Below are 11,838 nucleotides of genomic sequence, written 5' to 3'. Positions count from 1 at the left end.
TATTGTTTATGAATAGATAGTATTATTTGGTTAAATGAGGTTTAAAATTACTTAAATAACAAGAAACAAATTGTAAACAAAGCACGACATCTACAGAAAACCGGACAGAACTAACAACAAAATTTTGGCTTCAGCTGTTCCATAAGGATGGGAAATCTACCTTAATCTAATCGTCATAACAGATACCACACTCCACACTGCTAGCCTTTTCTACAATCATAGACAAATAGAATATTGTCTACGCTACAATGTATCGAGTAAGCTTCAGTATAATCTTTGCTCAATAGTAACAAGAGATGTTTTTCCTTTTGTACTGTATTTCTAATTTGCTAGTATACTGTGGGTAAAGCCTTTATGAACTCATGTTACAACTTACAAGTCTTTTGTTTACTTTTTCCTTGATATTAACTCAACCAACATGGTTTCTTACCAACCCAGACTAATGAAATACCCCCAGCAAACCTGCAGACTTAGCGAATTTCCATTTGCCTGATTGGATTTAAACTAAAATGTCTCCTTAAAAATATCACATATTTATTCCCTATTTAAACAGAATTAGTTTAATGAGTACCTACTTAGGTTTGCTGCAACAGGGAGGGTAAAAAAGTTGTTTTAATGTAAAATGTTAAAAGGTACTGTGGTTTAGTAAGAAATTAATGTATTTTCCAAATTTGATCAAAATATGTTCATAAACAAGCAAACTACAACAGTTGACTTATTCTCCATAAGAATAACATGGGAATTTAAAATTACAATTTTTTTGAATTTTCTCTGTAACAATTAGGCGCATAATAACGCTTTAATATACTAAATTATTTGTTTTTTAAGCTCTACGAAATGTTTAAAAAGAAATTGTGAAATTTTGTGTTTTAGGGTCAAAAATGGGAAAAACCTATTTTTACCCCATAAAACCCCCAATAAGCCCCAGTTCCCATAGCCCGATCATGCTGGTTCGCAAACTCATTCAAGTTTATCCCGCCTTACACCTTCAAACCAAATTTTATCAAAATCGGACAAAAATTACTCAAGTTATCGGATGGACACATATATATATATATAAGTTATATATATATATATATATATATAGATATATAAAAATTTGAACGAATGGTGTTTTTGGCCTCTGGGGACATCAAAATGAAAAAGTAAATCAGTCCCGGGCCTAGGTCTTACCATGAGACCTATGGTAATAGCTACTTCCCTATAGGGAAATTCTCTAAAATGTGACTTTTAGTTTCATTTTCTACGTAATTAGATTTTTGTTGGCAGTTCTAACTGCAGTAAACTCATTTTTAGGCCAAAAATTAACTATTTACAACATTTAAAGAACGGAGCCGTTTTCGAGATCTTCCTGCAAGCAAGCATACATACATACATACAAGCAAACATTGCTCATATTAGAGTATGGGATTTGTCTTAATTGGAAGAAGTCATTTTTTAATAAAAAAAACCTGTCAAAGAGATTATTTTGTTTGAAGCAGAACATTGGTCTTGTTAGCTCAACAAACCATGGAAGATGGAAGTGTGTGTAGCCTACAGACTAAGCCCTTTGTTTGGCTCAAAAAACCTATCTATTCTAGATAATATACCCTGAAACTTATAGATTTACCTACCCCAGTACTAAGTGAAAGTGCTACCCAGACAGCACACTTTCTCCTCAGGACATCCCACGGATATTGCGACAGGATATGCAAGATATCCCATAGTGGTCCTATGGTCAACTTGGGATATCACAGGATATCCACAGGAATGCCTAATGTCCCCGCCCGGGGATGTCCTACGGATAAGCTCACACGCATATCCGTGGGACATCCGAGGTCATCCCAGGGTAGTCCTCAGGACATTCTCAGGACATATGGGACTACTATGGGATGTCCCTGGGATAAAGTGTGGTCTGGGCCTGAACATAAAAAACACAAAATAATATAGATTAAGTATGAAAAGCTTAATTATAAGTTTAGTAAATTGATTAAATAGTTAATAAACACAAATTTTGAAGAAAAAAACGAGAAAAAAGTTTTTGGCCCAGACGGGTTTCGAACCTGGTACCTTCGCCTTGTGAGCCTCTTACCTTACCTCCTGAGCTATCTGCGCTTGTTGATTATGGGTGTTTTCAAGTGGTTAATGAGTAGCCGACAGTTGCAATGGTCGCAATACTTAAAATATTTTTGATACTACAGTATAGGCTATATATGATTCTGTTAATCTGTTTAGGCCTCAAGTAGTTTAATTGTTTTTCTGGTAGTTGGAGAGGATACTGGTATTTGAATATAGATTATTTAATCACCATTAGATTAGCACTGTAATAATTGATTGTTATATGATTAAAATTAGTTTTTTGTTGTTTTATTAATTTAAAGTTAGAATTAAATTCACATTCCACACAACTATGATAGAACTCTAGTTTTCCTGAACTCAGTGGTAGTAATATGTCAGTAAAGTAAAGTCAACCCTTGCTAGTCATAGTATTAACAAGACATATTTTCAATCTGGGAAACCTTAAACTTTTAAAATAAATTATAAAACCTCAACATCTTAATGCGTGGGAATCTTATTTAAAAAAAAAAAAAAAAACAGACCAAAATTATTTGTTAAATAATGAAGACGGCCCAATTATAAATTCGGAATTACTGAAAATAATTACATCAAGAACAACACTGTAACATATCCAAAATTCAAAAGATAAATTTTTCTAATATTATTTTTTATTTTTCCAATATCCTTTAAATCATCTGTTTTAACTTTGTTTAAAATTAATTTATTGAGTAAATATTTTCTTTTTGTACTAGTGTAAACACAGCCTGAAGATGGAAACCAAGTTTCTGAAAGCACTAGTGAAAAAAACAAATTATTATATATTGGCCTTGTTGAACATTTAAATTTAGATATACTGTACATTTCATCAGTGGTAGTATTTTTTTCTTCAGTTTGTTACCGGGACATTACGGGACATTACAGGATATCCAGTGGATTTTGTACATGTCCCGGGATGTCATGGGACATTCTGGGATATCCTATGGCATTCGTACATATCCCGGGACTTTACAGGATATCCTGAGGTTAACTTACAAATCCCGGGACATTACGGTATATTGTAGGATATCCTGTGGATTTCGTACTCGTCCCGGGATTTTGCGGGATATCCTGAGGATAGCGCACATATCCCGAGACATTCTCAGGACATATGGGACTACTATGGGATGTCCCTGGGATAAAGTGTGCTGTCTGGGTAAGTCCTCTTCTTTTGCATGAAGCTCATTCCTCATACTCTTGAGCTATCTTGAGTGTCAGGAGATTATGATTGATTGTGCGGGCTAACCTCACAAGGCATTGTGGGCTGTTTGCACATTCTGGTGTGCTTTAGATTCCATAAAACGTAAAAGATGTGTTATTTATTTGACAATAGATTCAGACAAAAAGCAAACAACTTTAATATAATTTCTCAATAGGTCATGGTAACAGTTGATAAAAATAACATAAATAACACATCAAAACACCTACATCTCAAATTTTCTACATCTGCTCCATTAGGGTGACAAACTACCCCAAAAGGTTTGTATGTTTAATCAATGCTAACACTAAATCCACAATTTACTTATTGGTCTCTTAGTGATAGAGAAATGCTTGGAATCGCCATATTTACTCAGTTGCTGTGCATGATGTCATAAAAATAAGAAGCGCGCTAAGCAGAGCCACTAGCCAGATAATACATACCAAAAATTTTGGTCAGAAATAAGTATATTCTACACAGTAACATTAATATTTGACATAGTAATATTTTTTAATTTTGGCTTGGTTAGCTTAGTGTGACTGGATATTCTCACCTTATTTTAGTTTCGAGAATCTGGTTTTACAAATAACACTTATTTGCTACACGTTTTTGTGACAACTTCTTTATACAGTATGTGCATCACCAACTATGTATAAGTTATATCTTGACAAGGAGCCTGCTGCTGCATGAGTAATAATGAAATTCGTTAATTTCAAACTTGGCAAGGATGTTACTCTAGCCTCCAAATCTTTCCTCAGAAATATGTTTTGAGAATTGCATGAGTAATGAGTATATGAAATTATATGCCATTTCAATGAAAAGTATTAAAGTAAGTAAAGTATAGACAAATTAAGCTATCTTGGGGAGTAATAAGATGTGCAATTTGGAGACAGCTGCAGGGACATCAATTTAATTAAACTCAGTAATTAATTGGCTCATGCCATGTAAACATCATCTCCTCAATGATGTAGATTGTTATTTTAATCCCTTTGATCATCTGATAAAAAAATATAATGTCCATGCATTTGAAGTATTTAATTCCTAAGACATTTTACACAATTTTTTTCCCCGTTACACCGCCTAGCATGGTGTGGTAAATTAGGGGAGACGGACAACGGCCCAGATCTTTGTTTGGGTTAATCCCCTGATTTATGGCCTGAGGGTAGTGGTCACCGGAGTAGGGGTGGGGAATCAAGAATTCTGAATCCCACCGTATCAGCAAGTTTGGTTGGTTTGGTTAGGTTATAACAGTTAAATTGAAATATAACCTACAAACGGTACGTTTTGACAGCGCCAGTGATAGAGCTAACAATTTGTCGCCAACAGTTCGGCTATGCACGGTATGATGCCGATGCGTTCGACACCAGCCTAGAACTGACAGGTCAACTGACCGTGATTAAGAGGATTACAGCCTGGGTCATGTGTCTACACCCAGTAAATTAGAATTATTGGGCTGGCTTTGGGTTGAAGATTTTACCATGAAAAGTGTAGACTTCTTATCTTACCATGAAATTTGAAGCCTATTTTTATAGGTGCTCCACCTGAAGTCAACCTGTGAAATAAACTCAGCGTACACGTTGAATTTAATACGTGAAATAATAACAAATTTATTTTTATTTTTACAGTACTGCAAATATCAAGTTAGCATTGTATTAATAAATAAGCAAAAAACGTGTCTGTTCTCTTATCCGTTAACTCCACGCAGCTGACAGACTATAAACTGTACACCAGGGAGGTAACGTGGTATTTGCAGTCGAGGTAGTTATGTTTAATTAGAGGCAAAGTCATTTATCTCTCTGCTATTTGGCCCAGTTATCTTCATTAGGAGATGGAAAAGTTTGTCCTGTTAAGTTATGTTGTTGCCAATAGCACTCAGTCATAAACATTTCCACTGAAGAACATTAACCTCGTAGGCTTTTGAATTGTTAATAGGTTGTTTGTTTTTTAGTGGTTTTACCAAGTAAATGGCTATATCTATATCTTTTGTATAGTATAATATTTTACAAAAAAATGGAATGGAACAAATGTGTATACAAAATTTAATTTATGTCTGTATGTATGTGCATTGTGCTTATGAACCAAAATGCCCCTTTTGACTGCTGTGAAGCTAAGAAACGAAATGTAACCCATGTTTAGCGAGGTTAGGTTCCAGGCTTTCTAACTCTTTAACCAATCCAAACAAAATGGGATTTTATGATTTACTTCACCGTCGCAATTTCCTATTTATTTGTAAGGAAACAGTCCATACAATGGGTTTTGATGCTATCTAATGTATTTTACTCCTCACATCACTTTTAAAATTGTAAACACACCTTTGTAAACCATATTATCTTTCTTGTCACATCAACTGTCAATATATAATATGTTAGTTTAGTTAATACGAGTTGTATAACCATAACCAAAAATGTTTTGTCACTAGTCTTTTTATACTCTGTGTTGGTCACTCATATGACCTAAACTAACAACATATATGACATAATTCCAGCAAAAAATTAGAAATTGGTCAAATATAATTTTGACCCTAACACAAACAGTTGGGTTGTTCATTCAACTATCATTTAAAAGATAAATCTGCTAAAGCTGTTCCATATGACGTGACGTCTGTCTCAGTAGTCAAAAGTCAATGATAATTTGATTTCGATGTAAATTAAAAACCACAGTTTAATACTATATTAATATATTTTCGGAAACTTCAATAATTTCGCTTTTACATGGAATGTCCAATACAAAAATATAACAAGTATTTTATAGTTGTTCACACAATCAAATAGGACAAATAAATGTTATAAAAACTAAATACACAGACCACACTAAACACAAAATACAGAACATTGCACAACAAATTGATGTGAATGTACTTCAGATTAAAGTACTATTTATTGTACAAAATCTAGACAAGATTACAAAAAAACCGTCATTATATTTTAACCAAAACACATCTGTCATAGCTTTTCTGTCACAGTAGGGAAACTATATTATTGTAAGTTTATTTACATTTATTAGGCTATATACAGAGAAAATACCATTCATTGAGATGAGTAATGATATGCATGGAGGCTAAGGCAATACTTTCGCAGGTTATAAAACCTTTTAAAATATTTGTTTGAAGCTTATTAGAAAATACCATGATTGCAAGGATTTCAAGGCAATTGGAGTTAATAATTGCATATCCTTATTGAGAGATGTAGGCAAATTTTAAAACTAAACAGCTATAAACTATTGGCATTATTTTATAATATTTATATCACTCAAACCATAATTTATTAAAAATCTACAAATATAGTTACACAATAGCAGAAATTTGGCACTTACAATTATTTTTTCACAAATAAAATGTAGACAACAAAATTAAGTACTAACTACAGTGTCATGATTTACTGTGGAGATTATTAAACTTAGTTTCTTTAGCCAACTTAAATTAGAAAACTCGATCACAATAATTCACTAAATATTTTTCATGTTTATCTCACCGATATTCTAGAATGTGTCCCACAATGTACAAAATGTTAATGACAAAGAGTTAACTTATTTGAATAAAGCTTTTTACAACACTTTAGTAATACTGTTTGATTATTATAATTATATCACAGAAAAAAATAAACAAAATGAAACCTACTATCTACATTTTAAAACGCAAACTAGATAAAGCACTAAATGAGACACACACCAAATTTTAGAATTACCTCACTTTGAAAGCCTGTCATGAAGCATGTATTCAATCTATTTGCTGTAACACATAATTACAAAGGGAATAATCATACAAAACTGTATAAGGCTTACGATTCAATAAAATCATTCTTTTAACTTTGATTATTTATGTTTGAAAAACTGTGTAGTTTTTACAATTACAGGACTTCGGTATCCAAAAGTCAATGGTGTAACATAACCTAAAGTTTATTTGGCTTTGTACTACGTTCTCATGCATAACTCGCTTACTTTGATTTTTGTTTCAATAAATATTTTCAAACAGAAAATCCATTAGCGTATCTTCAATTAAATTTTACGATAAAGACAAAATAAATAAACAAAAACATACAATATAAAAAATATTAAATTTAAGTCTTGGATTATAACAAGTATATTCCAAAGTATGAGAAGATGAACTAACATATTGGATATGTTAAAAATAGTATAAGCACACGGAAGACCAATAAACTACAGAGCATGATACCTGATATAAAAGGCTATAACATAACATTGTAGTGTGAAGTTAGTGTACTTTTCACTAGATTAATTAATAAAAATACCTAGGTTTTACAACATGGCATGTTCTTCTCACGCATATAGATATTCCACACATAGTATATGGGAATAACCGTCAACATAACATTAAATTAATTGCATTATTGAATATGAAAATCAAATTACAAAATACATTACATCTCATAATACTCTCAAACAAAAACCAGAAGCAACTTTTCATAAATATCGTATTTCATTAGATGCATTACAATGGTAATTATTTCAAGTTTTAAAATTATACCCTTGTGAACCAAAATTTGCAGTACTCTTAGAGATAGTTTGCAGTAACAATTCAACATTTTTCTCTGTCTATAACCCCTATTAAAGAGAGCATGAAAACGGTCAATAAATTCATAGTAGCCATAAATAAAGTTTCACACGTTAAAACTAGCTTATTTAAAAATTTCCCTAAAGACATAACCATGGCAAGTAGTCAAGGAATATAGCTGCTGACTCATCATTAAATCCTAATCAGACAAGCAAAATACGACAGGTACACTGGAACCTGTACTGTTATAGCATTTATTTTAGTCTCTCAGTAAAGAACTAAGAACTAACGATTCAGTTCGTGAAAAGATTTCAATAGCGAAACTGGATTCAAGGTTATCATCGTTAGACATTATCATTATTACAACACAAAATAATTTACCTGCAAAATGTAGATTCCTAGTTGATATTGAGAACTTGTTATGTAACTTAATTACTTCAGTCTCTAATTTTTACAGCCAAAATCCGGTTTAAGCCCCACAGAATACAACCTCAAACTTGATAGCTTTTTTTAAAACGTGATGTGTGTCGTGTTAAATTCTGTTATAGTATACCGTCAGATTGACTATGCACTATTGATGGTCAAAACTAGAAATTTCAAATCTCAAAACTCAACCCCAAACTTTAAAAAATCGAATCCCGAATCTCAAAACTCAAATCTCAAAATGAAAAAGAGGTTTTGCCGGCTCGAGTGAGGATAGTTTTTAAGTTTGAGACGAAGTCGATAACTTAAAACGATCAAGAGCTGCAAAAACATTTTGGTACGTGGTACAAACGCTATTTTCCACCACACTATACCCTATGACCACTATTCACCACAATAATAATGCACACTAATAGTCAACACAACTGCAACTTTAAGGTTATGTGAAGAAATAATTTGAGGAATCAGCAAAAATCCTATATATAATACGAGTAAAGTTTGAATACTTGTCAACTCGATCTGGGAATCGGCTCTAACAAAAACGTTTATATTTACGGAATAACTAAGTTCTGTGTCAAAAATAAGTTCTAGACCAGTGGTATAGCCAGGAAAAATCTATTTTCGCCATAATATGAGTACAAACTTTTGAAAATTTAACATGGGCCTTATGAGAAAACATTCCGCCATTGTTGTCATTTTGTTTACATTTTAAGACATAACGTGACGTTCTGTACCCACAGTCACCTCAGCTTGCGCATGCGCAGAAGTTCTCTATCTACAGTATACTAGCAAAACAAAATACAGTACAAAAGGAAAAACATCAGTTGTTACTATTAAGCAAAGATTAAACTGAACTCGATACATAGTAGTCAAGGGTAGCAGTGTGGAGTGTGGGATCTGTTTATGACGATTAGATTACGGTGTCTGAAATTTTAAAATGCAATGTAAAGGGAGAGAAACAGGTCCGTGACGTAGGAAGTGGTGAAGGAAGTAGTCAAGGCGAGTAGTCCGGAGTGTGGGAACTGTTTATGACAATTAGATTAAGGTATCTGCAATCTTAAAATTATATGGGAAGGGAGGGAAACAGGTCCGCGACATAGGAAGTGGCGAAGGAAGTTGTGAAGGTGAGTAGTCCGGAGTGTGGGCACTGTTTTTGAAGATAAGATTAAGGTATCTGCAATCTTAAATTCTATGGGATGGGAGGGAAACAGGTCCGTGACATAGGAAGTGGTGAAGGATTTAGTAAATGCGAGTAGTCCGGAGTGTGTGAACTGTTTGTGACGATTAATTTGAGATATTTGCAATCTTAAAATGCTATGGGGAGGGGGGAAACAAGTTCGCGACGTAGGAAGTGGTGAAGGAAGTAGTCCAGGCGAGTAGTCCGGAGTGTGGGAACTGCTTTTGAAGATTAGATTAAGGTATCTGCAATCTTAAAATGATATGGGGAGGGAGGTAAACAGGGCCGCGACGTAGGAAGTGGTGAAGGAAGCAGTCAAAGCAAGTAGTCTGGAGTGTGGGATCTGTTTATGACGATTAAATTAAGGTTTCTGCAATCTTAAAATGCTATGAGAAGGGAGGGAAAAAGGTCCGCGACGTAGGAAGTGGTGAAGGAAGTAGTAAAGGCGAGCAGTCCGGAGTTCGGGAACTGTTTATGACGATTGGATTAAGGTATCTGCAATCCTAAAATGCTATGGAAAGGGAGAGAAACAGGTCTGCGACGTAGGAAGTGGTGAAGAAAGTAGTAAAGGAGAGCAGTCCGGAGTGTGGGAACAGTTTATGACGAACGGATTAAGGTATCTGCAATCTTAAAATGCTATGGGACGGGAAGGAAACAGACCCACGACGTAGGAAGTGGTGAACCGGTGAACGAAGTAGTAAAGGTGAGCAGTGTGGAGTTTGGGAATGGATTAATATATCTGCAATACTAAGACTGCTTTAATATTAAACTAACGATTTTACCTGAGCAAAGCTCGGTCCCCAGGTACTAATAATAAAGTAAAGAGTTGCAAGACAGCGCAGCGGTGGCAATAAAACAATTCTCTTGCAATGCTATGGATACTGATTGTGTATTTTATATGCATTAATGTTTTAAGGAAGTAAGCAGGCAGCTGATTTTCGGCTCTAGGGATGTAAAAAACCTGCTCGGTCCCAAAATGACGATGACAGCTGGAATAGACAGCAATATGTAGCTTTCGGCCATCAATAACCGTTTGTAAAACGGCTAAAACATCGTAGTGTGGTGAAAAATAAATTAAACTCCTGACACCAACATAAACATGAATATTAGATAAGAACATTTAGTGGTCAATATTTCTTTGTGTTTAGTAAATATCAATATGAAACTGAATTGTACGTCGTTCCAGTTATAGTATGTAAGATGCCTTTTGAAGTACAGAATACAATTTACATGTTTCTTTATTGTTAATATGTGATCCGTTTGCTCTATTGCTACCAGCTTGTGTGGAAACAAAACTACCAAAATCTAAAATCTTCAATTTCAAAACTTTTAAATCTTGAAACTCGGTGATCGAATCTCGAGACCGAAACTTTTCCAAAGTTTTGATGGTTTTGAGATTTGAGATTCTTTTTGACACATCACTACTACGCACAAAACAATATCTAAGGGGAACGCAAAACATTGTTCTGGAAGAGCTAATTAATTATTGTTAAGTTCCATGATTACCAAATCCAGTTTAATAAATGGAGTAGTTATTAACACTTATTAGGATGCAATATTTAATATTGAAACACTTAAAATTAATTTTAATTTTAGTGATTTACAAAATTTAGGCGGTTTGAGTGAAAGTTCCCCCACTACTTTTTTGTTTAATGTACACGTTGCAGCTGATTAACGTTTTGTCAAAGCTCAGTTGGTCAGCTATTGTTTTAAAGGTAGGATCAAGTGGTGGGGATAATTTTTTTTTAAATAGTAGAAAAACTGCAGTTGGTAAGCTTGAAAATGATACAGTACCTCAATTGTAAAAATTAGTTCAATAGGACTGGAAGAAAACCAATATTTCAGGGATATTTCTTGTTATGTTAAGTATAAAGATAGAAGGATTAGCATGTATATACTGTAAATGAAACTATAGGCTACTTGCCTAGCGTAACTCATGTATACACTGTATTATTTCATTCTAAAATCATTGTAATGTCCCAAACTCTTACTAGTACAATATTGATCGGAGCAAGCATATTAATCCAATAATTTTAGGAAATGTAACCAAGAATTGATTGTTCCCAAATGTGCTTGAGTTCACAAAATGGGATGTCTACTTGCAATGTTCAAAGTCAATGCTAAATCTGGTTTATATAAATGAGATGTCTACTTGCAGTATCCAAAGTCAATGTTGAATCTGGTTCACGTAAATGGGATGTCTGCTTCCAGTATCTAATGTCATTGGTACATCAGGTTCGTCGTAATTGGGATGTCTACTAGCAGTATCCAAAGTCAATGGTGCATAGGCTCTAATTGGTTTTTCATTTTGTAGTATATTATGCTCAACCGCATTATCCAATCATTCTTTCTTTTGTTCTGTATTTTTGTAATGTGCTTGTATTATACGTATGTTATGACCCATACTAAATTTCTAAAAGTTTAAATTTACATAGGGAAAAGGACTTTAGTTCAATT

Source organism: Macrosteles quadrilineatus, unplaced genomic scaffold (assembly GCF_028750875.1).
Source record: "Macrosteles quadrilineatus isolate MER2022 unplaced genomic scaffold, UCM_ALF_1.0 Scaffold_4__1_contigs__length_99947679, whole genome shotgun sequence".
NCBI lineage: Eukaryota > Metazoa > Arthropoda > Insecta > Hemiptera > Cicadellidae > Macrosteles > Macrosteles quadrilineatus.
Note: the sequence above shows the minus strand (reverse complement) of the source record.